Source organism: Polypterus senegalus, chromosome 2 (assembly GCF_016835505.1).
Source record: "Polypterus senegalus isolate Bchr_013 chromosome 2, ASM1683550v1, whole genome shotgun sequence".
Lineage (NCBI taxonomy): Eukaryota > Metazoa > Chordata > Cladistia > Polypteriformes > Polypteridae > Polypterus > Polypterus senegalus.
The window spans coordinates 183,902,822-183,928,345 of NC_053155.1; the positions used below are offsets into that span (position 1 = coordinate 183,902,822).

The 25,524-nt window shown below is 38.1% G+C and overlaps 1 protein-coding gene and 1 long non-coding RNA gene across 5 annotated transcripts in view; one reads left to right on the plus strand and one right to left on the minus strand.

The window, feature by feature from the left end:
• Positions 1–25,524, plus strand: part of epha6 (eph receptor A6) — a 371,198-nt gene that overhangs the window by 104,747 nt on the left and 240,927 nt on the right. The gene's annotated exons all lie outside the window — the stretch shown is intronic.
• Positions 11,201–23,752, minus strand: LOC120523580. Of its 2 annotated transcripts, none has more exons than XR_005632657.1 (3): positions 23,204–23,752; positions 11,490–11,621; positions 11,201–11,383 (listed from the first exon to the last, which is right to left on the minus strand). It is a non-coding gene; the product is annotated as an uncharacterized LOC120523580 (long non-coding RNA). The 2 variants fall into 2 exon arrangements; XR_005632656.1 differs by having other exon boundaries at positions 23,043–23,752.

Below are 25,524 nucleotides of genomic sequence, written 5' to 3' on the forward strand. Positions count from 1 at the left end.
TGCACAACAGTCAGTGGTTTGTGTATGTGGCATAGTTCCTAATACCAGAGTGGTGGCAACAAAACTGGGAAAGACCTTTAGTTCGTGGCTTTGGAAAAGCCGAAATAATCTAATTTATGTGATATTTCTGATGTTCCCAGCTCATGGTAAGATATCTTTGGAGTGCTTTTTATCAGATCTTCAACTCTCTGGAGACTAAAAGCAACCTTTCTGTGTGACAAGCATGTGGCAAATATGACATTCCAAATAATTATATTCTCTTTGACCATTTATTCCAACTGCTGCATCACAAACAGCAGGTGTTTCTGCTAAAAACAAAGTAACAGTTAATTACCAGGTTAGAAATAATAGGAAAAGTAGAAAAAATGTTCCATCTGTTGAGCCTGACTTCAATGTAAAGCATTGTTATGTATGGAACAATGATGAGTGTGTCGGGTGTAGATTCAGTTTGTTATTTTTAAGAGTGTGGAAGTGGAGATTCTCTTATGATATGGAAAGCTTTGACTTCATCATCCATTCTGCAGTTGCCAAGTTACAAACGCAGCACCCAGAGGCACTTGTGCTAATCGCTGGAGACTTTAACCATGTAACGCTGGACAAAACATTACCTGCCTTCTCCCAGTATGTGGATTGTAACACTCGGGGAAACAGGACTATCGACCTACTGTATGCAAACGTTAAAGACGCATACAGCGCCACCCTGCTGCCTGCGCTTGGGAAAGCAGATCATAACCTGGTTCTGCTTCAGCCTCAATACAAACCAAGAGTGAGGGCGCTACCTACAACCACACGCTCATTCAGGAAGTGGTCCCCTGAGGCAGAGCAGGCTCTGAGAGACTGCTTTGGAACTACAGACTAGGATATATTGCTTGGGTCACATAGTGAGAACATTAAAGAGGCTGTTGAATGCACAACTGATTACATCAACTTCTCTATGGACATTGTAGTTCCAGTAAGAACAGTATGCTGCTATGCTAACAAAAGTGTGGGATGGGATGAAGATTATCACTGGCTGCAGCTCTGAGTCCAGCGGGTGCAGAAGTTGCAGCAACATCACTGAGACAGACATGGAGAGAGCAAACCAAATGAACAACTTCTTTAATAGGTTTGATCACAGTAACCCACTCTCACCTCGGAGTACTGCATCCTCCAACCATCTTTCTGCTGATACCAGCATAGGTGAGACATCCCCACCCACAATTACAGCAGCCCATTTGAGCAGAGAGCTGAAAAGACTTCGTGCCAGCAAAACAGCGGGTCCAGATGGTGTATCGCCACGACTGCTGAAGGCATATGCATTGGAACTGGGGAGTCCTCTACAGCGCATTTTCAACCTGAGCCTGGAACAGGGGAGAGTCCCAAGGCTTTGGAAAACATCTTGCATCACCCCTGTCCCAAAGGTATCACGTCCTAGTGAGCTGAATGACTTCCAGCCTGTTGCTCTGACGTCACATCTGATGAAGACCATGGAGCGGCTGCTGCTTCACAAATTGAGGCCACAGGTCCGTCACGCCCTCAACCCTCTGCAGTTCACATACCAGGAGAAGGTGGGAGCGGAGGATGCCATCATCTATATGCTACACCGATCCCTCTCCCACCTGGACAGAGGCAGTGGTGCTGTTAGAATTATGTTTTTGGACTTCTCTAGCGCCTTCAACACCATCCAACCTCTGCTCCTTAGAGACAAGCTGACTGAGATGGGAGTAGACTCACACCTGGTGGCATGGATTGTGGACTATCTTACAGACAGACCTCAATATGTGCGTCTTGGGAACTGCAGGTCTGACATTGTGTTCAGCAATACAGGGCGCTGCAGGGACTGTACTTTCTCCGGTCCTGTTCAATCTATATACATCAGACTTCCAATATGACTCGGAGTCCTGCCACGTGCAAAAGTTTGCTCATGACACTGCTATTGTGGGCTGCATCAGGTGTGGGCAGGAGGAGGAGTACAGAAAGTTAATCAAAGACTTTGTTAAATGGCGCGACTCAAACCACATCTGTGGCAGAGCGACGGGCACTAAGCAAACTCCTGTCAATCATGAATAATCCACTGCATCCACTTAACAGTGTCATCTCCAGACAGGGGAGTAGCTTCAATGACAGACTTTTGTCACTGTCCTGCTCCACTGACAGACTGAGGAGATCGTTCCTCCCCCACACTATGCGACTCTTCAATTCCACCCAGGGGAGTAAATGCTAACATTAATTTTATTTTCATTTTTTCATTTTTATTACTATTTAATTTAATATTGTTTCTTTGTATCAGTATACTGCTGCTGGATTATGTGAATTTCCCCTTGGGATTAATAAAGTATCTATCTATCTATCTATCTCTATCTTCATGATGTCATGCGTGCCTTAGGTTTCATATTCCCATGAAGACTGACCTACCAGTACACTTTTTTATAGGTTCATATTTTCAAAGGATATTTTTCTTATTTTGGGGAATAGGAGTGGTTATGTATTCTTAAAGAGAATGGGCATAATGATAGGGTCATTATGCAAATCAGACTTGAGTTCCAAAGATTTTTCTGTCTCTTACTCTTGTATACTTATATGGATAATATGGTCCTGATGTTTTAGAATGCGCATATACAAACATCTTGGATTCCCCTCATCGATCAAGTGGCTTCAACCTTCACCAGTGTTGTAAAACCAATATGGCTTCACGGCACTGGAATGCTTGTGCTGACTGAATGTGTAAAGCCATGCAGACCTAATGGGAGCACTTATACCTTGAAGAGGTCCTATAAGACGGGCATGTCAAACACGCGGCCCCCAGGCCACATGTGGCCCACAACAGAAATTTGTTTGGCCCGCATGACAGATCCTAGTTAGCACTAAACTTGTACAAAATGATTGCTATTGTTTGTGATTGAATCATTCTGCATCTTCGGTGTTACTTATTGACTTTTGTTACTTCTGCCTTCTGACAAAAACACGTTTTCCAATGGCATTACGATACCGGAAACATCATCTGCTAGTATAGCCACGAACCTTGACCAAAGTTAATGAGCCGCGACATCGCAACTGAAGTGCTAGGGTTGCAGCAGCCTGGCTCAGGGGCGGCCTTAGGCATGTGCAAACTGTGCAACTGCACAGGGCCGCCAGATCCCAGGGGCCGCCATGCCAGTATATATTGAATATAAAACAGAAAGAGAAAATAACGACACAACTGATGGCAATGTGGCCAAAAAACATTGTGTTTCTTGTTAATTAGTGCGCTGCATTTACTAGTGTCGCTAGAGTCGGAGCAGTAAGCTATATGTAGTATTATAACGTTCTGCCATAATGAGAATATCATGGGCCGCCACTTGGTTTTCAAGTTATGGACACGCGCATATAGAAGCGTGTCATGAGCACGAGGCGGCTATGCAGTTTCCGCAATGGACATGGCCAGATTCCATATTGACAGTGGCAGGCGAAGGGGCCACCGATTGTTTCTCTGCCCAGGGCCACCACGAGCCTAGAGCCGCCCCTGCGCAGGCTACACTACTGGCTAGGCTGCTGGGACTGGCCACTGGGCAGAACTGACCATCACGAGTAGTAATAGCTTGCATATTTTCACGTTTTTTTGCTCTAGTTTTATGTAATTTTGTGCTAGTATTGTAACGAACAGTTAGTGCAGACTACAACTGAAGATCTGAAGTGGACGCAAGAAGTTGGTGAGTTGTTTATTAACACATTTTTGTGATTTTGAGTTTGTAAAATTAGTGTAGGTCAGGGTCAGGGGGCTTTTTGCATATTGGTGTATTTTACAATATAAACTTTGAAATAAACTTAGTAAAGTAAAATTAGATTTTTGGAGGATTTGTTTTCCAACTTGAATTACTGAGCAATGAATTCAGTAAGCGTTTTCGTGATTTCAGTTCACACGAACATGACTTTGCGCTGTTCTCTTACAACGCTGAGAATGCGCCTGAGAATATTCAAATGGAACTGATTGAACTGCAGTTAGATTCTATTCTGAAGGCAAAATACAATGAAGTTGGTGTGCCAGGCTTGTATGCTTACCTGCCACCCTCGTATATGCAGATCCGTAAGTTGGCTTCGAGAGTACTGTCTATTTTCAGAAGCACTTACCTTTGTGAGCAATTGTTTTTGTTAATGAAAGCTACCAAAACCCCTCGTTACTCAAGACTTAATGTCGAGCACCTTTCATTCCTCATAAAAGTTGCAGCTGCACAAGATTTCAAGCCTGATATTGACAAACTGGTTACTAACAAAAGATACCAAGTGTCAGGACAAAAGAAATAGATCTCACACTGTAAGACTCCTATATAAGCAATGAATATAATATAATTAATATAATATAATAATATAAGGACCTAGCTAAGAGGCTAATACTTTAATTGTATGCTGTTGTACGGAGATTGTATGGAAATAAATTGCTTGTCTTTAAACTTTAAGTGTTACATTTTTTAAAGTTTTCAGTATTGGAAAGAAAGCTACAGTAACTTTGTATAATAGTATAATAGTATTTGTTACAGTGTGGCCCGCTGACGCACGTATGGCAGTCAAAACAGCCCACCAATGGTAGTGAGTCTGACACGCCTGCTATAAGAGACACATCTCAAACATAGTAATATTACCAGAACTCATCCAGAAACCTTAGGAAATCATAACCTCCTTGTCTACCATTACTAAAAAAGGGAATGCTGATTTAATCTAGGAGTGACTTCAATATAAAACTCTTCAGTTTGGGATGTCAGGAACAACTCTCAGAGAATAAAACCGCACATCTTTAAGGAAGTTTGTCCAATAAATTGACTACTCTTCCCTGTTCTATGATTTCAGTTATATTACCTACCTATAACTAACAGCCATACTTTTTTCATGATAGATATCCTCGTTATTCACAAGCAGTAGACAAGCAAGGACAATCTGTTCAGGCATCAACTGAGCTATAGCAATTTTTGGTTTTGGCCCTGATAGACATCAAAGAACGGTCTACTGGACACTGTTATTGACTTTGGAATAAAATGCATTTGCTCGTTTGTGTGTTCTCATTGCACTATTCTATCCCAATGATGACTATCAAAGTCCAGTGTTCAAGAAAATGCCAAGGCTTTGGGCAACCCAGACATCACACTGACAGGAACAACTGAATGGGTAAGAACAGGTAGATGGAAAATGACTAAGAATCATGGAAGAGGGCAGACAAAGATTTAATATTGGGAAGTAACAAAACCAAAATATTCCCAGAAAACCAAAGTTGAAACAGACAAAGAATTGTTAACCATAATTCAGAAAATGAAAGAAGCACGCATAGTCATTTAAACAATATCCACACTCTTTGGGAACCAGGATATTCACAACACTGAACTTTATGTCATCAATGTAATGACATCATTATTGCACACCCCTGCTCATCCTGCCTAGCAACAGCATGGAAATAAATGTCTGAAAATGGCAACACCTATAAAAAATGGTGTTGTGGGACAATCCTAAAAATGCACAAAAATAAAGAAATAAATGCAACCATTAGATTCATTGTTCTCGCAAAATTTCAAAATATTTTCTTATGTATTCTTAGAGACCAAGGCAAAGCTACAAAAAAGTAAAAGCAAAATCCAGATCATGACACACACAAGCTTGTTTTGGGCTGCAACACCAATATGAGTAGTAATGTCTTCCAGGACTGCAAAACAAGGTCATTTCCTTTGGTCAGTAACAGCTGGGGTGTGTACATTTTTTTTTATTTAATTATAAACATAATCTGAAATTTCAGTTTCCATATTAATATCTTTTTTGAAACTTCTTTTATGTTACACACTAAATTCCAAGATGGAGTCTAAGCACAAATGATTATTTGCAAAGCATTATTTACATTTGTAATTTACCTTTCCAAACTCTACCACCATATAAGTTCTAAATTACTTTCCTATCAAACAAAAAATTCTGTGACAAATTCACTAAAAACTTTACAGTGTTAAAAATAAAGTCTTTGTCAGACTCCACTGCATTGTGGGTAGTTACTCCAATGGTATAAATATGACTGACCTCAAACTGGAACCGATTATGGCAGGTCAATCATCAGACAGTGTGCATTATGTGCATTACTTCATAATGTAATGAACTGCAAATGCTGGCACTAAAGCCTGGCATTGTAGTGGTCCTTCTCTTTATAAATAATTGGCCCACCTCCATTACTGAATATATCAGGTGTAATGAATTTAGTTAATTTTGTTCACCAGTTTAAAATGAAATCAAATTTCTGATTTGTTGTTCATAACATTAGTAGATTAACTACCAAAAGACCCTACTTCCACTGCAAACAATGATTACAAGCTCTCATTTAACTTCAGTGTGCCATCTTTACTCCTAAAATCCAATAAGAACACTCAACTCCGCCATAATTATAGTCCTCTATAGCTAATCAACATGTTAAATTGCTATCCAGAATTTTTAGCCCCAGAATAAACACCATTACTCACAAACTTATAATTCTGGATCAAACAGCTATTATGTAGCTATATTTATGCTCAGAATATATAAGAAGCCTGCTGCATAGTGTGTTCATATTTCTGGTGTGTATGTAAATATAGGTGGCTAAGTGATGATTTAATCGATTTGCAAAAAATATTTTCATAGTTGTGATAATCCTCAGCAAAAGCAATATGTTTGGTCTGTTTCGTTTTCAGTGACATTCATTGTAGGGTTGTCTTGTTATGACCATTTTTTTGAAGCAATGTAGACGGCATCTATAAGTCAACTTTTTTGCGCAAGTTCGTTCATAGAAGGTTAATATAGGCACAAGGCATCAGATTTAATAGTACACCAGGCGATATTTGATCTGTACTGAAAATATTAGAAACCTTTATGGTACTAAATTAATTGATCCAAAATGCTGTTTCTTCCATTGAATCAGAAATGATGAGATTGGAGATATGCCATACCATAATATATTTTGTTTCAGATTTTTTTTTTATTGCATATCAGTATATTTGGCAATCATTTCTTGTCTAGAAATGGTATTTCATTTTTGACAAAGTCTTAATTCATCATAAGAAATTGTAAATAGTGAATTTTACTACAAAGTTTCCTAAGAGGTTTGTGGTTTAAATTATTGTTGCATAAGCTTTGTCCTCCTAAAGCTGTTTGAAGGAACCAGGAAGATGTCAACTGATGAACAAGATTGAAAGATGTTTTCCAATGTTTCTATTTTCACAGCAAAAGTGTAAAAATGTCCTGTTTTGGAGACAAACACTTCAAGCACACATCATCAAAAAACAGAGTGATTAACTCTACAGCATCAAAGCTTCTGGAAACTGCTTTTAGGTTCTAGCCTAGCAACTATCAATGAAGAGTTTGCTCATTATTCCCGTGTGTGCATCATCTTTCTCTTGCATCTCAAAACTATGATTGTTAGGTTTATTCAAGACAATTGCCAATGCATGCTAAAAGAGCACCCACCAATGATCTGGTGAACTGGATAATCTTTCTTCCATCCAGTTCTATCAAATTAGACATAAACTCTTGCAACCAATACAGATTCAGAAAATATATAAATTGATCAGTGAGGTGACTAGAACAGATACAATGCCTTAGTCACTTCTAAAAAATTTATGCAATTATCCTTTAAGACATTTCCACAAATCTCACCTCTTTATGTTTTAACATTTTTCCTTTATTTCATCTAGATCTTGCATTTAAGGAAAATATGTTTTTGAGTGCTTGGTAATTATAAATGATGTAAAAGTGATCATTGGGGAGGTGAAGACCAATAAATAAATTGAACTCTGTTTGGGTCAATGAACCTACCAGAGGGAAACATGTGAACACACATCACAAGAACTTAAAGTACATTAGGTAGTTAAATATCACAAACATCATTGCCACATACCCCTTCTTCCAATATTCATTTGTTTTATATTTACATATTTAATAACCATCACTCACTCCATCTCTTCTTCATTTTTGCTGGATGACTTGTACAGTATAAGAGCAGGTTAAAAAAAAATCTGGGCTGGTGTGCCTCAGGGATGCTATCTCTCTTGCCTACAAGATTTCCATTCTGAAACAAATGTGTTAGCTGTCATGATTTTGTGACAATGTCAATTTTTTGACATTTTGTTAATATCTTGGAACCCAATCTGAAAATAATTGTCATTGATGAACTTAGAAGCACTATATCTATAGAAAAGATATTAACTTTAATGACTACCATATCATTACAGTGAAATTGTAATATGCTTATCGCTGACAGTTTCAAGTAAGTGGCAAATGTTAATGTCATTGTTAAAATAAGTAACCTTTTCAAGTCAGATGATGATTTGGAGCTTATTACTCAAAGAACTGAAATTCTTGAAGTGCAATGTATAATTGCTAACTGAAGACCTTTTGTTACAACACAATGTTGGTTTTAGGACAAGATTGTGTTATGTGTTACCGAATGGCCTTTTCTCCTCAAAACATTTAAGGAACCCTACCTAAGTACATTAATGTTTGGCTTAACTTGAAAGCTTCTTTTTTCTACTTCTTCATCTTTATCTTTTCCCATTTCTATATGAGATCAATGTGCTTGTTCAACCTTCTCCAAACAGCTCGGTCATACACCTCTTTCCCAGTCAAACCCTTTTCCTTCAGATCTTCTTTACTTTATTCATCCACCTCTTCTTTGACCACCCCTCTCACTTTCTTTTCCCCTGTACTTCCATTCCCATTATTGTTTTGCTCACATATTCATTGTCTGTCCCCATTACATGTCGATTCCAGTTCAAACTACTTTCTTAAACTTTCTCAGGTATATCTCTTCCACTTTTGTTGTACCGCTGATTGTTTCATTTCTTATTCTGTCCTTTTTTGTAACTACAAACATTCATCTCAACATTCTCATTTCTGCCACATCCGATTAATAATTAAACCTCATATATTCTGTCTTCATATTTATCTTTAATCCCCTACCTTCCAAAGCCCTTCTCCATTCTTCCCACTTCCTCTTTTCTGGTGCTACACAACACAGTGTCATGAAGAAATTGCATGCACCAGTGGGATTGGTCTTTTATTCCATGACTTATCACATCCATGACCAGATCAAAAAGGGATGGACTTAAAGAAGATGCCTAGTGCAGACCTACTCAAACTGGGATATTGTCTGTTACCCCAACATTGCTTTTGACCCAAGTCCTTATTCTCTCATAAATACCCTGAACAATCCTCACATAGAGCTCTGGTACTCTTTTCTGTCTCATACACCTCCAGACCTCTTAACATGACACTCTGTCATAAGCCTTCTCCAAACCAGTAAACACCTTATGCAAACCTTTCTGTTTTTCTCGATGCTTCTTCATGAGGTGTCTCAATACAAACACTGCATCAGTTATTCTTTTCCCTGGCATTAAACCGAACTGCTCCTGCCTTATGGTGGTCTCTTCCATATGCCTTCTCTCCTTAACCCTTTACCAAGTTATTATTGTGTGTGACACCAGCTTTTTCCCTCTATAGTTTACACAATCCTGAATATCACCCTTCTCCTTATAAACGGGTTCAATCACACATTTCCTCCACTACTCTAGTTTTTATCTCCTCTGCTTAACAGGAAAACAGTAAATATTTCTTGCTTTTTTAGGAAAGAACAGTCAGAGGAAAAGCTAAAGGCAAACCCATGTATCAAAAGAAAGTGACCTGAGCCCGATACGTAAATCAAAAATAAAAGCAGAAAAGTGTTTTGCCCTAAACACTTTTTAAGATAACAAAATTGTAACACCACAAACTGCTGTTTATTTGAATCCAACAACTTAGAAATCAAGAGGAGCACATGTACTCCTTATATATTTCCTGGAAGAGACATCATAACGCACAACTTCTTGTCAACATGTGATGGCAATAGGGTTGCAATGATATCCACAGAATGGACACAGAAAGCAAAAACAATCCACAAAATGGCAGCAGCCACAATTAAGAATATGTCCGCCAAAATTATAAATAAAATAATGAAATATATAATAATACATTCCCATATATACAAAAGTAAGAAATAAATGCTAAAAAAACAATAATTAATCAGTGACTGCTATGCAATACAACTGTAAAATGATGTGTACTAAGTCCTCTCCTGTATTCCTTCTACACCAATGACTGCATTTGTAGGAACAGGTCTAATATTATTGTGAATTATGTCAAAGACATAATAGTGGTGGGTCTTATTTCCAATGGTAATGAGACAGGTCTGAATTAAGTGGGTTAGAAAATGACATGACATGATACTGAATACAGAGAGGAACTCAAAGCCCAGACACACTGGTGCCAGAAAAACTGCCTCTGCATAATTATGACCCCATGTAATCCATTACGGAGTGGACCCCTGGCTTTGGTTGATGCAGCAAGCAAACCTTCAAATTCTTCTGATCATTTTTTACTGGAGACATCTATTGGTTTACTCTTTATCATAAGGGTGTAAATTCCTGCACAAAACATGGTCCAATAATGGCCTACAAATTACAGTTGTTCAGGTCTTGGAAGCCAAAAATAGGATACATATCTAGACCTCAAGACAAGACAAGCAGGATATCATAGGCACCCATTCTATCTGCGAGTCAGAAGGTGCTGAGCAAAAAAACTGAAGTGATTTCAAAAGAATCATAAGTAATTTTTAGGACCACAATAGAGAGATCAGAATAAACCAATGCACATTACACAGGTATCTTAATATTGGTTGCTCCATAATAGAATATGCTGAAATTCATACCTGCACTATCGGGGTTTCATATAAAACACTGTGCATGGAATTCATACTAAAACATTGCTATCAGACAAAAACAGAAATGTGTGTATGCACAAAAAATCCAGATGCATTAAACTGTATGTACATCAAGTTCCACATACTTCCCTTTTACAAATCCCAATGAACATGAAATTTAATGCACCTGCATACACCTACAGTCCAACCTCAATTCCCCCCGGAATTTTACATATTTTAATATGCAAATCAATATAAATATCATCTTCTTTCTTTGTTTTGTTGAACAACAATGGCAAAATCAAGTGGAAAAAAGAAGAATTTCAGCGAATGCAAAGTGGAGGCAAGGGAAATTTACCATTTATTAGCTTAAGCAGTGGTATAAGCAAGAAAAGGAAGTTATGGAATGATACAGTGTGGAGGATACACTTGAAAGTTCAAGTTCAGAAAATCGCATAGTTCCCAAAATAAAAAAAGAAGTGTTCAGATATCAAAGTTGATGTGAAATGTGTTTATTCTGGTTCAGACAATATTACAAACGTTGACTCCCATGCCCGATGGCACAACTCCATGCAGTGATGGTGCTGTTGTCCCCAGCACATCTTCACACACTGGCTGCACACACACCTCCACTAGGCGACCATCTGGCTGTGTGTTGACAGACACTGCTCTGGAGCTACAAAATGCAATAGTGGATGCCTGAAAGAGATGTGGCCAATTAACTAAGGAATATAAAGGCTCTACTATGCGATATTGACCACAATTGAAACAAATTGGTTAAAAAATAAATGCAGCATCTTATTACCTGTTTTTAAATTCTGTTTTTTACATTCAAATGAAGTTGTCATGCTGTCCAATTTGGCTGATCATTTGGTGGGTCAGGGTCAAGTTCATCATAGTGCATCTATTCAGGTATGGTCAAGCCACGACACACTTTCTGTGGAGTATAGAGTAGCTCATTAATAGAGTGGAGTCGATTATACATTCTATTTGCATAAGCAAATTAATTCTCTGAAGGCATCTTTATAGTGTAGCATCAGTGCCAAGCAACACAACGGATCGATTCTCTTCTCTTTACATGGCTATTTAAGGTGACCCGTTATCTTTAAAAGAACTGCTGGCCTTTGACTGCACTATTTGGAAAAAAATCACCTGCAACTGTACGGATTTGTCATTTTTTTTTCTCCAGCCATATATGATATACTGTCAGCTCATTCTTTTGGTGATTTATTCCTGGCTGATGTAACTTGTCCAGCATCATTGCAATAGCAATGTGCGTGCAGCTGACTGCTCCGATTAAACTTGGAAAACCAAACGTTGCTGCGAATTGTGCTTTGATGTTTTGCAGTTCAGGCACAGTCTAAGGAAATCTTATATATCTGGTTGACAAGAGGATAAAACCATCTCATACAGCAGGCATGACGCTACTCAGTGATGTTTTTGAAATACCCAATTGTTCAGCAAGTTTACATTGAAAAGCTCCTGTGGCTAAAAAAGAGTGGATGGAACTTACAAAGGAGCAGGTAGAGCATAATTTTCAAAGTCCGCCTTTATAAAGCCGGTGCCAGTTCAGCACACAGCTCCAAGAGAATAGCTCTTGAAAATCGAAATCGACTTAGAAGCCAGTCATAATCATCATCTGTAATAACACACTCTCTTCTAATGCGTCCATCTGCGATGTCTTCTAACAACGCTAGAACAGCTATGGTAGTTGGAACAGTTTGGGCATTCCATGCACCATTATGTTGTTACAGAATGATTACAATCAAGTGAATTAAAATTGTAAATGATATGCAATTAATTTTGGTCTATTTGATAAATCCCATGTCAATGATGCAAATATGAAAAAGAAAGGTAAACAACACAGAAACAGTAGCACTGCTTTGACGCTGGGTGCCGCCAGTTTGCAAAACTGAGAAAAAACATGCGTATGCAAGATAGAGGGCTACCATGAAAATGTGCATGGCTTTACACCAAGTTTAGTTTTCATACATCTGAAAGTGTGCAAGGAAACTGGTATATGCAAAATTTTTGTGAGTACGTACAGTACCATTTATACATGAGGCCCAGATGATGTTACACCCTCCTAAGTGTCTCTGGGATCGGTCATTGTGGCAATGACAATTGAGGTTGGGAGAATGCATTGATAAAGCATTGCCACACCCACCACATGATGAACCACCTGGATTGGGATCTGAGTGCAGCAGGTGACAACTCACACCACACTGGAAGGAGTGCTAATCCTGACACCAACCCCCCAAGTTTTCCCTGTAAGTCAGAGGACCTTCTTACAGGGCTGGATGCAGATTAATGTCATACCTAGGATGAAGCAATTGCAGGTTATGGGCCTTAGAGTCACTTCTGGAATTTACAAGATTCGAACTGGCAACTTTCTGATTGATGCCGCTGATCCCTATTTTCAGAGTCAACACTCCATCCAATGACAATTGAAATCACAAAAAATTATCCGCATTCAACTCATAAACAAAATGGTGTCATGATAAGATGTTCCACTTTTTAAATATTGCATAAAGCAAAAAATGGATACAAAAAATCTTTTTCTGTGAGGTCTAAAACACTATATTCCATCAACAACATGTTTTCAGATCTTATAGGTAAGAAAATAGATCATTGAAACACATGTGATAGTCAGAGTCTTCCTTGGGTATTGGCAGGCCCAGTGGAGCATTAAAATGTATTTCTTTGTTGATTCATACACTCAAGGATGAAGGTATCTAACATCGGTAAATTACATGCAAAGACATTGCATCAAACCTGATTCCTGCAGGCTAATTAACTTGGCTTGTATCATTGATAATTTAATATATGCAATTTGAAATAAATGAAGAAAAAATAATCATCCTAACATATAGTTAACATGATTTTAGAAGAGGAACTTCTGAAGTTTATGAGATAGCAGCAATACCATTTACCTCAAATTTCATAAAACGCATTAAATTCCCCATAAGAAACTTGTCATCAACATCCAGCAGTTACGGATTCAGAGTAAGATGTGCAGTAGAATTGGTTATTCTGGAACTGGACAAGGTCAGGTCAGGACCACTGCTTGGAACAAGGCTCTTTTTAATTTATGTTGAGATTTATATAAACATAATCAACAGTCTGATTAAGTTTACAAGTAATGATTGGAGAGATTAACCAATACCATATGTAGCTGCGTCTTTTCCAGGTTCCCCAAATCAAGCAGCTACCAAGTTGGCAACGTAAGAACCAGCATGAGTCAAAAGCAAAACAAAGAAATTTCTCATTATAATAAAGTTCATTTTAACAAGATTTAGTGAAAATGCAAAGCAAAACAGTTCACACAAAATTAGAGTAAAATTTTATTACACACACAGGATAAAAGGCAAAAAGAAAAAATACTTCTTCTACAAACTTAGTTTTTTCTTGTTAAACATCAGATACTTTGTTGTGTTGTTTGTGAATGGCAAACTTACAAATGTTTTACTTAATACATTCAGTATGTTCTATATGTATGGCACATTCAGTATAGTAAATATGTTCAATAGTATATGATACGGTTTGAAAACTGTTTGTCCTCCATGCCTTACGAACTGCAGGGTAGATAACAAAATGGGAGTAATCTGTAGTCAGACTGACAAGAAATTAGAATATTCCATTTCAATTTAACTTTCGAGGATTATAGTAGGATTTTTCATAGACTATGCATTAGTATATAGGCAAACATTTTTTTTTTTTTTTTTTATTTATTTATTAATTTTATTACAATCAATACATAGCAATCAAGTTTTACAAAAAAAAAAAAAGAATTATGCTAAGAACAGATCGATCCCCACCCTTGAGAGAGAGAGCAAGCCAAACGGTGTAAAATTTAAGGCTTTTAAAAATACCTAAATCAACAAATTCTCTGTGCTTTATAAAATCATTTCAAAATATTACTGATTAGATCCTGCCATGTTCTGAAAAAAGTCTGCACAGATCCTCTAACTGAGTATTTGATTTTTTCCAATTTTAAATAATATAACACATCAGTTTCCCACTGACTTAAAAGAGGAGAGTTTGGGTTCTTCCAGTTTATCAGAATAAGTCTGCGTGCCAACAGTGTAGTGAATGCAATCACAGTTTGTTTGTCTTTCTCCACTTTAAGACCCTCTGGAAGAACCCCAAACACAGCTGTTAATGGGTTAGGAGGGATTGTGAGTCCAAGACTGTCTGAGAGGTAATTAAAAATTTTTGTCCAGAATAATGTTAATTTGGAGCAGGCCCAGAACATGTGACCTAGTGAGGCTGGGGCTTGGTTGCAACGCTCGCCGGTTGGATCATGCCCTGGAAACATTTTGAGAGTTTTAGTCGAGACAGATGTGCTCGATATATAATTTTGAGTTGTATAATTGTATGCTTTGCATATGGAGCTTGAGTGAATTCTCTGCATTGCTACTTTCCACTCCTTTTCTGATATATTAATTGAGAGGTCATTTTCCCAGTGTCCTCTTGGATCTTTGAAAGGAAGGGATTGTAAAAGGATTTTATATATTGTAGAGATGGAGTCTAACTCCTTGAAATTGAGCAATAATTTTTCCAGCGTGGATGAGGGTGCAAGATGAGGAAAATCTGGAAGGTTCTGTTTAACAAAGTTCCTGATTTGAAGATAGTGAAAGAAATTTGTAGCTGGAATGTTAAATTTGGAACGTAATTGTTCATAGGATGCAAAGACGTTGTCTATATAAAGGTCTCTAAGCAAGTTAATTCCAAATTTTTCCAGATATTAAAACTGCATATGTTTGTGAGGGTTGAAAGAGGTGGTTCTTTTGCAGGGTGCCACAGAAAGAAGCTTCTCCGTCTTAAAATGCTTTCTACATTGGTTCCAGATTCTAAGTGAGTGGAGCACAATTGGGTTATTAGTGTATTGCCGATAACGTGTGTTTATTGGAGCACAAAGCAAGGAATACAAAGAAGTACTGCAGGATTTTACTTCTATTGCGGTCCATGCCTGTGTATGTTCTTCTATTTGTGTCCAGGTTCTTATCGACTGTATATTTGCCCCCAGTAATAAAACTGGAAGTTAGGTAGAGCCATGCCGCCTTCTGCCTTTTGTCTTTGTAGGGTCGCTCTTTTGATGCGTGGATGTTTAGAATTCCAAATAAATGAGGTTATTGTTGAATCTAATTGCTTAAAGAACGATTTATTAATGTATATTGGTATGTTTTGAAATAAAAAGGAGCTTAGGAAGAATATTCATCTTAACAGTGTTAATTCTTCCAGCTAGTGTGAGATGAAGGGTTGACCATCTATGCAAGTCTTGTTTAATTTTTTCCATACAGACGACGAAATTTTGTTGATAAAGAGCTTTATGTTTACTTGTGATGTTTACCCCGAGGTATTTAAACTGTTCTGCAATGATAAAAGGAAGGGTGTCTAATCTAATATTATATGCTTGCGAATTCACCGAAAGAGTACACTTTTATTCAGATTAATTCTGAGACCAGAGAGCTTTTGAAATTCTGTGAGTGCTGCTAAGACTGCAGGCACAGAATTTTCTGGGTCCGATATATACAGTACCATGTCATCTGCATATAATGAGATTTTCTGTTCCAGTCCTTCTCTGCTAATCCCCTTTATCTGATCAGTATTTCGACAATGTATTGCCAGTGGTTCAATGGCAATTGCAAACAGCAGTGGTGACAAAGGGCATCCTTGTCTTGTGCCACGCTCTAGTTTAAAGTAGTCTGAGCAAATGTTATTGATGCAAACTGAAGCTTCTGGGTTAGTATACAGTAATTTAATCCATGCACAAATGTTCGGGCCAAACCCAAACTTCTCCAAAATAGTAAAAGGTATTTCCATTCAATCATGTCGAATGCTTTTTCTGCATCCAATGATAATAATATTTCTGGGGTGTTTGATTTAGTTGGTGAGTATATTACATTAAACAGGCGTCGAAGATTTGAAGATAAGTGTCGGCCCCTAATAAATCCAGTTTGGTCTTGTGATATTATTGAGGGGAGCACTTTCTCCATCCTTCTAGCTATGATTTTAGAGAGTATTTTAACGTCGTTATTCAGAAGTGAAATTGGTCTGTATGATGCACATTGTAATAAGTCCTTATTTTGTTTTGGAAAGACAGTGATTAGTGCTTGGCGAAAGGTTTGTGGAAGAGATTGGTTATCTCTGGCTTCTGTAAATGTTGCTAATAGGAGGGAGCTAGCTGAGCGGAGAATTTCTTGTAAAACTCTGCAGGGTAGCCATCAGGGCCTGCTGCTTTTCCACCTTGGAGTGACTTTATAGCATCCAGTAATTCTGATAATGACAGAGGTTTATCGAGCTCCTCCACACTAATAGCGTCAATTTGTGGTATCTGTAATTTATCCAGAAATGCATTAGATTGTATATTGTCTTCTTTAAACTCAGTAGTATATAGGGATTTATAGTAGTCTCTAAAAGTGCACATTATATTTTTGTGTTCGATGATTTTATCTCCATTCGTGTTAGTAATTACGAGATTGCGCTTGCACTTCTTGCTTGTGAATTTGTTGCGCTAAAAGCTTATTAGCTTTCTCTCCATGTTCATAATAATGATGTCTGGATTTGTAAATTAGTTGTTCGGTTTCTTTAGTTGTCAAGAGGTTTAATTCTGAATGTAGAGCCTGCCTCCTCTTATGTAGAGTCTCGCTTGGTAGTCTGGCATGTTCTTCATCTATTTTAGTAATTTCGCTTTTATCTCTGCTACTTTCTTCGCTCGGATTTATTTCTGTGGGAAAGATATGAGATAATCTGTCCTCTTAAGAAGGCCTTAAGAGTTTCCCAGAGTGTTCCTGCAGAGATCTCAGGGGATGTATTTGTCTCTAGAAAGAATTCAATTTGTTTGGATATAAATTCAGTACAATTCTCGTCAGCTAATAGAAGCGGATTGAGACGCCATCTGGGTGAGTGTATGGGGCTTAGTAATTTCAGCTCCAAGATCATCGGAGCATGGTCTGAAATAACAATAGCATCGTATTTACAAGATTTAATCTTAGGCAAGAAGTTATTATCTATAAAGAAGTAATCAATCCTTGAGTAGCAATGATGTACTGGTGAGTAGAAAGAATATGTTCTTGAATTTGGGTTTAAAACCTCCAGGGATCTGATAAGTTGTGATCAGTTATAAACTTTGTAATTATCTTTGCGGTGTTAGTTGCGTTCCCCTGTGGAGGAAGTCTTATCTAAAAGTGGATTTAGAACACAATTAAAGTCCCCAGCCATTATAAGTTTATGAGTGTTCAGATTGGGAATGGATGCAAATAAATTTTGTATAAATTCCTTATCATCAACATTAGGTGCATAAACATTTATCAAAATCATTTTACAGTTAGATAAGTCTCCCATGACCATCACATATCTCCCTTCAGGATCCAATACTACATCTGATGCTACAAATGGTACTGTTCTATGTATGAGAATTCCCACCCCTCTAGTTTTCTTTGTAAAACTAGAATGGAACATTTGGCCAGTCCAGTCTTTTGCAGCCGGAACTGATCCTTACTTAGTAAGTGGGTTTCCTGTAAAAATACTATTTTAGCATTTAGACCTGTTAGGTGAGAAAGTACTTTCTTTCTCTTTAATTCGTGATTCAGGCCTTTAACATTCCAGCTTACGAGTTAACTGTCCCATCATGGAGACACTGATTCTGAGTTTTTGGTGTCATATTATAGTCTTAACTGGAAGTGAAATAGTTTAGGTCTTAATTTCCTATTCCCCCAAGAGTTGTTGCCATGCAGCTTATTATTACGTTGATAGTTATAATTATAAAGATTGAGATGATAGATTAGATATAGATCAAGCCTGCTCTCTTTCTCTTCCCCTTAACCCCCACCCTCCCTTTTTGCCTCCCCAGGTGAGGCTAAAACCCACTTCATGCAGTCCCAGTCCTCTGACATACCCAGAGACAGAGCACGTCCAAAGCACATCAAGCCCCCATGCAGTGGCGCTTTAAGGTTAAAAGATAGAGATATCTGTTACCAATATAGTCTTTAAAAGAGGAAAAAGAAAGAAAAGAATTTTGCACTTAATATATATATATATATATACATACATATATATATATATATATATATATATATATACATACATACATACATATAATCTTCATCAATTTTAGTGCATTAAGATGATATCCCCAGATAATAAACCCAGGTGATGGTGTTAAAGATGTGTCCAAAACAAGCATAACAAGTCTTAATGCAGTAATAGCAATAACAGCAAACCAAGGGTATGATATTGAACAGTCTCATTTAGGGTACACATGAAATAATTAGAAAAGAAAAAAAAAGAGGAGGAAAACGTAATTAAGCACAATAAAACACAAACATTTAGCCCTAGTAATACTAAGTAATGATAAGTAATAAGTAAGTAATAATAATATAAGAATATGAGAATATATGCTGATAAAAAACCCGTATTTTAAAACAAATAGATCAGACAGTAGATTATTAATCCTAGCTTTATCATTTACCGCCATGACTCACAATTATGTATCAGAATAGTCCGGGATCAGCTTTCTTAACTCATTTTCTGCCTCCTCCTTGCTAGCGAAAACATAGAAATGCCCTGCCATTCCACTTTCAGTTTTGCGGATACAGGAGGCCGTATTTGACATTGGCTTGCCGTAGCGCTGTTTAATATTATAGAAGGCGCGCTTGATAGCTGTTGCTGGAGAGAAGTCAGGGAAGACGCGAATGTGGCAATCTTCATATATAATATCTTCCTTTTTTCCTGAGGAGTTCCATCACCTCTAACTTAAATGATAATCGTTCAAAACGGACTATAAAAGATCTTGGTCGGGTCTGACGGTGTTTGATCAGCGACGCTGTAAGCCGCTGCTATCTCAGATTCTGCTTTAAAGTCGCCCCGATTATTTTAGAAAAAGTTCAGTTGAATTTCACGGGTTTAAACTTTCTCGATTCTCCGGCAAGCCTTCAATTCTGACATTATACCTTCTATTCCCATCTTCTAAAGCAGCCAGTCTGTCTCCAAGTTTTTCTCCGAGTTTTTACATTCAACTGACATTTACTGCTCTTTCCTCGGCACTGGCAGCTAGATGTTCGGCTATTTCGATCCGATTCGTGAATGTCTCACTAAGATGCTCCAATCGATCAGCAAGCGTGCTCAGTTTAGCGAGTTTTTCTCAATGCGCTCTTCAATTTTACCCAGCACCTGTCGAAGTTCAAGCTGTACCTCTTGACGAAGCCTTTCATTTGCCTGTTGGATTTCCTGTCGCAGACATTCATTGGCCTGTTTCATCTCCTGTTTCCATTCCTGTTTCAGTCTCTCATGTGCCTTTGCCGTTGCTTTCTCATTAGCCTTCTCGCTTTTCTTTATATCTTGCCTGAGGTCAGCGAGCAACACTTTCAGTTCAGATAGCTCAAATGTGCCTTCTTGTACCGTAGATGAAGCAGCAGACTCTGCTGAAGCGGTGTCCCGCTGCTCCAGTCCCGCGTGATTGCGTAACTGAAGCCGCGGACCTCCCGGCCTTTTCCAGTTTCAGGTAATCCTCTCCAATCGGCGAGCTATCCACATCTGCACTCACGATCGCACCTTCGCTCCCCTTTTCGCTCTCAGCAGGCGACGATGTAGCGGACCGTGGTCCCGAGGAGTCTGTACTTTCGCCCATCTGATCCAGGTCTGTCTCTGAGAGGCCGTATCTCGAACTAGGGCTTGCTGATTGCAGCTTGGATGTAGCTTTAGTCTTCGATTCTTTCGGACCCCCCCTCTTGTTGGCCATGTTTATATGTGTTTACATATACTGTAGCGGTCCCTCTCGGGTTGAATAAATACAGGATATCTCAGAATAATAAGCAAATAATATGAAAAATAGCACCACTGCTAGCGGAGCTCCACTTCAGACGTCCATCTCTCGCATCGGACGAGACCAAATCCCCAAACATTTTAACATATATTTCTATCAATTTAACATAACCTTACAAAATAACAAATGGACCTTATACCATAAATTTAATAACCAGCTGTAAAACAACTTCAGACAGGGGGACACCTGACAAATGATGTGTAATCCTTCTGTTCTCTTTAAATTAAAGCAAACTGTTAATGTACAGTATGTGGCCAAACTGACCCCCATAGTTTTAATCAGCACAGAATTACTGTACTGGAAAATGTAATTTCATCTAATGTTTCCCTGTTGATCTGTATTTAAATAAATAAATACATAAATAAAATAAAATAATTGCCTGCAAATATTACAAATTCAAGTGGTGAGATTATTGTTATCTGCACATCATGTGTTTTATGACCTTTCTGGAATGCATAAATGTGGTGTTGAGTTTAAAAGGGTCATATATTGTATATTAGTAGATTTTTTTTTTATTTCAAAAGAAAAAAAAGGTTAACATTACATTAATCGATTAAGAATAAACCCTAGTTGAAGCTGATCAAATGTAAACTTTTTCCATATTCTCATGTTCATTGTGTATGTTAGTACAAATAACATAGCAAATAAAGTGGCTAAATGATAAAAATAACAAATAATACAGAGTGTCAATGAATAAGAAAACACCAACAGGCACAATCATTAGAACATCCATCCATCCATCCATCCATTCATCTATGCATCCATTATCCAACAGAGCATTGCAAGTACTGAACACCAATTTTAGATTGTGGTCTCAGCAGATATAGTGCCTATGTCTCAATCAAGCAAACCGATGAGTATATTTACACAAGTGAAAACATGAAGCCATTTGACAGATGTGTGGTCCTGATCTTGTCCAGGTGTCTTCTTTTCTGCATTATAATCTAAGACAATATATTCTCTCACCTCTGGAGGTATGGGCTGTATATTTTATTTGCAAAGATATTAAATTATATATTATATATAATAGGGGGCTTCGCCCCCTGCTCGCTTCACTTGCCAACCCCCCGGCCTGTGCTATGCACCAGCCACTAAGCGTCTCTGCAGCTTGAGTATGTGGATTTCACTTTCACCAAACAACTAATCTTATAATTCACGCGGATAGGCCTCTTCATTGGGAAGAAACACTACTTTTCCCTGATGGCAACACAAATTAGATAATCTACAACTCTCCGACTTAAAGTTTAAAGCCAAACAATACCTACATACTTCTGTCATATCACCTATGTTCATATATTCAATCTTTTTTTACTGTTCTGTTATTTCACTGAGTAGTAATTTACGTTTGTTAGTGCCAATGCGATCTTTATTATCAGTTTTTTGAGACTTATTAATTTTAGTACTGTCATAATCTCGAACCTGCTCTGCATGTGTATTGCACCAACATTTTTGAACCTCTTTATGAGGTTCTACTTTGTCTTCTACTCATTGTTTACTCTTGTGTCTGGCAATAGTATTTGCACGAATGAGAAGTGATTGGACCGTGGGCGTGGATGTACATATTTGAGAAGAGTGTGGGACTTGTCAAAATCTCTTGGCAAAGTCTCATTTCGTGGGACCTAAAATAATCTCTCACGGTGAAAATATCTCCGAGAAAGTCTCATTCCAGGATTTCCTTTTATAATAGAGAGATTTATTTGCAAATACTAAAATATGTTTGGACAAGAAAATTAAAAAATGGTGTTCTCTGTGAAGGCTAGTATCTCTTCTTGTGTTTCATTCTACTGTTAGCTTTTCCTTCAGTAGATTCTCAAGTTTTGTGAAAACAACACGTGATTTTGCAATTTCTTAGCCTTTCTTAACAACTCCTATGTACCCTGACTTTACCCCGGTAGTGCTTACCTGCATGTTTCATACATAATTGGACTCGGCTTCACAAGCTGCTAGCATTGTTATGCCTTGATTTCTTAAGTTAATTATAAGGTACTGCTTGAAAGCACATCAACAGAATGGTATCAGCCCTTTGTTCACTTAGCTTCACAAAGTGATCACTTTACATGCTGTATGGAAATATTAGGATACCTAACTTCTAAGTTGTGTGATCTTTCCCTTGCTTCTGCATGAATTCATAATTTGATTTTCAAAGAAGAGTGTATCACAGACAATATGACACATCTGATTGCTTATCTACTTGTTTAGTGTGTCATTGTCACTATTATTGTAACCCCCTTGCACCACCAATCCTTTATCGGTAGGCAAAGGCCTGAGCTCTTTATAACGGTGTCGCCACCTCTATTGTTGGCAGGTTCACTATAGCCCACTTTAAACCCGGTAATGCCCAATCCAAGCACTGTTACTCAGATATGTTATAAAACCAAACTCTTTACTTAATTTGAACATAAACAGTTTTCCCAAAACTTAAAAGTATTTACAAATATATATACACATACATACAATACATAAAACAAACGCTAAATTATTTACATCTATACAATACATATATATTGTGTCCGAAACTACTGGTGAGCTCACCCAGGACTTATTTACGCAGTCAGTAAATGTTACTCGCTCCGTTGGGGGCCCCAGCCGTAGCTCGGGTGCGTAGTGGCCACACAAACAAAACAAAAACTGGCCCCTTCACTTGAACGTTTATTCAAGCAGCTTTACACAAACAAAATAAAATAAAGACCGACCTTGTTTGATATCTTCCTTATTATACTCTGGTACCTCCTTTATGCTTCCGTCTCCCTCTTTCTCAAACACCCTCTTTACTCACTGATCGCCATTTCTACATTTTCGTCCGGCCTGCCGGTTTTCCCTTTGATGTTTTAGCCGTGTGCTTACGTTAGTTCCTCTATCTGTCTTTCCGTCTTTCTTCGGCGTTTTGCCTCCAACAGCGCCTCTCTTTTCTCTTTCTTTCTGGTTTCAGCGTTTTGCCTCAACAGCGCCCCTCTTTTCTCTTTCTGTCTTGTTTTAGCGTTTTGCCTCAACAGCGCCTCTCTTTTCTCTTCTTTACGTCTTGTTTCGGCGGGCTGCCTCAACTGTGACGCTTTCTGCAACTCTTCTTTACGTCTGGTTTCGCTCTTGTGTCGGCGTGCTGCCTCAACTGCGACTCTCGTTTCTCTTTCGTTCTTTCCGTCTGGCTTCGGCGTCTTGCCTCAACAGCGCCTCTGTCTTGTTTCAGCGTTTTGCTTCAACTACGACTTCTTTCTGCAACTCTTTCTTTACATCTTGTTTCGGCGTGCTGCCTCAACTGCGACTCTTTCTGGCAACGAACTCTTTTCTTTCTTTCTTCTTGTTTCGGCGGTTTGCTTGAAACTATACTTTTCTTTTCCTGGTTTCAGCTCTCCGAACTATATCACATCTGCTGTTTAACTATCTTACAATGGCGGTTTTTTTTTTTAATCAGGCAACCCATATATATATACTCAACGTTACCCAACCCCCACAACTGGTGTCCCAATTCTTTCAATAAACTTTATTCACATCAAAAACAGTTATAGTTTCATTTTGAAACCTGACCAGGTTACATTATTATATGTGCATTTTTTACATTTAAAGATGTATATGCATATGAATATGTGAATGTGTGTGAGTATTAATTACTCTATATGTGCACATTTGCTGTTCTTTGTGTGTGTCCAGCCTTTCTGTCTTTTCAATATTATACTCATTTCTGTAGATTTGGGATTTTTCTCGTGACAGCATGGTCACATGGCAGTTTACTTTGTACACCTGTCTATGTCGCAATGTGACTTTTTGTATGTGTATCTCTTTGCTGCCGGGCAATAGAAAATCTTCTTGCCATCCACTACTGAGAATGCATGTGGTGAGTTCAATAGCTCTAAGGGCAAAATGAAGGCTGCAGGCTGCCCACTGTCTGAGTCTTTTGGTATTCCTCACCTGACTGCTGCCCTTGCTGGATCAGTGAGACGTGAATGATGATTCTGCTTGCCTGCAGAATATCCAATGAGAAGTTCTTCTTTTTCTTTATTTGGTTTGTTTGTTTATAAGGACACACAAACTACAGATCTAATTCATTTGAGCTTTACCAGTGCCTGCAGTGCCTCCTTCATTAAGAACATGACAGCAAATTGAAAAGCTGAGCTCGTGTCCACTTGTTATTTACTGGTCTGAATAATGTATAATGGCACTGTACTGCAAATTATGTCCCCCTGCACTTGACCGTGACATTGGAAACAAAATTATCAATACTCAAATAGGCATTTCTGGAAAAGTTTTCTTCTTGATGTTTCACTCGAGTAAAATATTTTTCAAAGTTATGCAGCTAAAAAAACAATACAGACTGCAGATACTTGGCGCATATCACCATGACACCTCATTGAAGTCTGACCCTTTTTTCCCTTTGATGCCACATGGCTTTGTAAAAATGCAGATACATGGAGACTCCACCTGACAGAAGGACTAATATGGGGGTACATTGCTTCTTATTGCACTTTGGAGGCATTATAATTGCATTTATGTTTGACAGTTCACTGAATTCTTCAATGTGCAGTGCTGCTTCTTGAGTTCTTTTGGGTGACTTAATGCTTACATTGACATTCCATTCATCAAGTCTTTTCATTGTCTTGTCTAAGCAGCATGTACTAGATCTCAGTGAAGCATTGTGTCTACCATAAGGAAACAGGAGTACCATCTTTATTCAATAACCAGAAAATGGATGCACTAGTCACTTTTTGACAGCTGCCCAAAGGCATGTCTTGAGTTGGGACTGGATGAATTGTGTTTAAAAAGCGGTATTGAGTTTTCCATCTTTGTTCTGTGTAACTAGCAGATTAACTCTGCATTCCTGACCAGATTTCTGTACTCTTTTCTTATAATTATGAATAAGCAAGTGCGCTGTAGCAGTTCTTCTTCAATTCAGTCCTGGAGATACCCATGTGGGTGCAGGTTTTTGTAAGATCAATTTCACATTACTGAATCATTTTTATCTTTAATGGATCTCATTGTTTATTAGGCTGTCCTTTTTATTTCTTCTTATTTTGCATCCAGG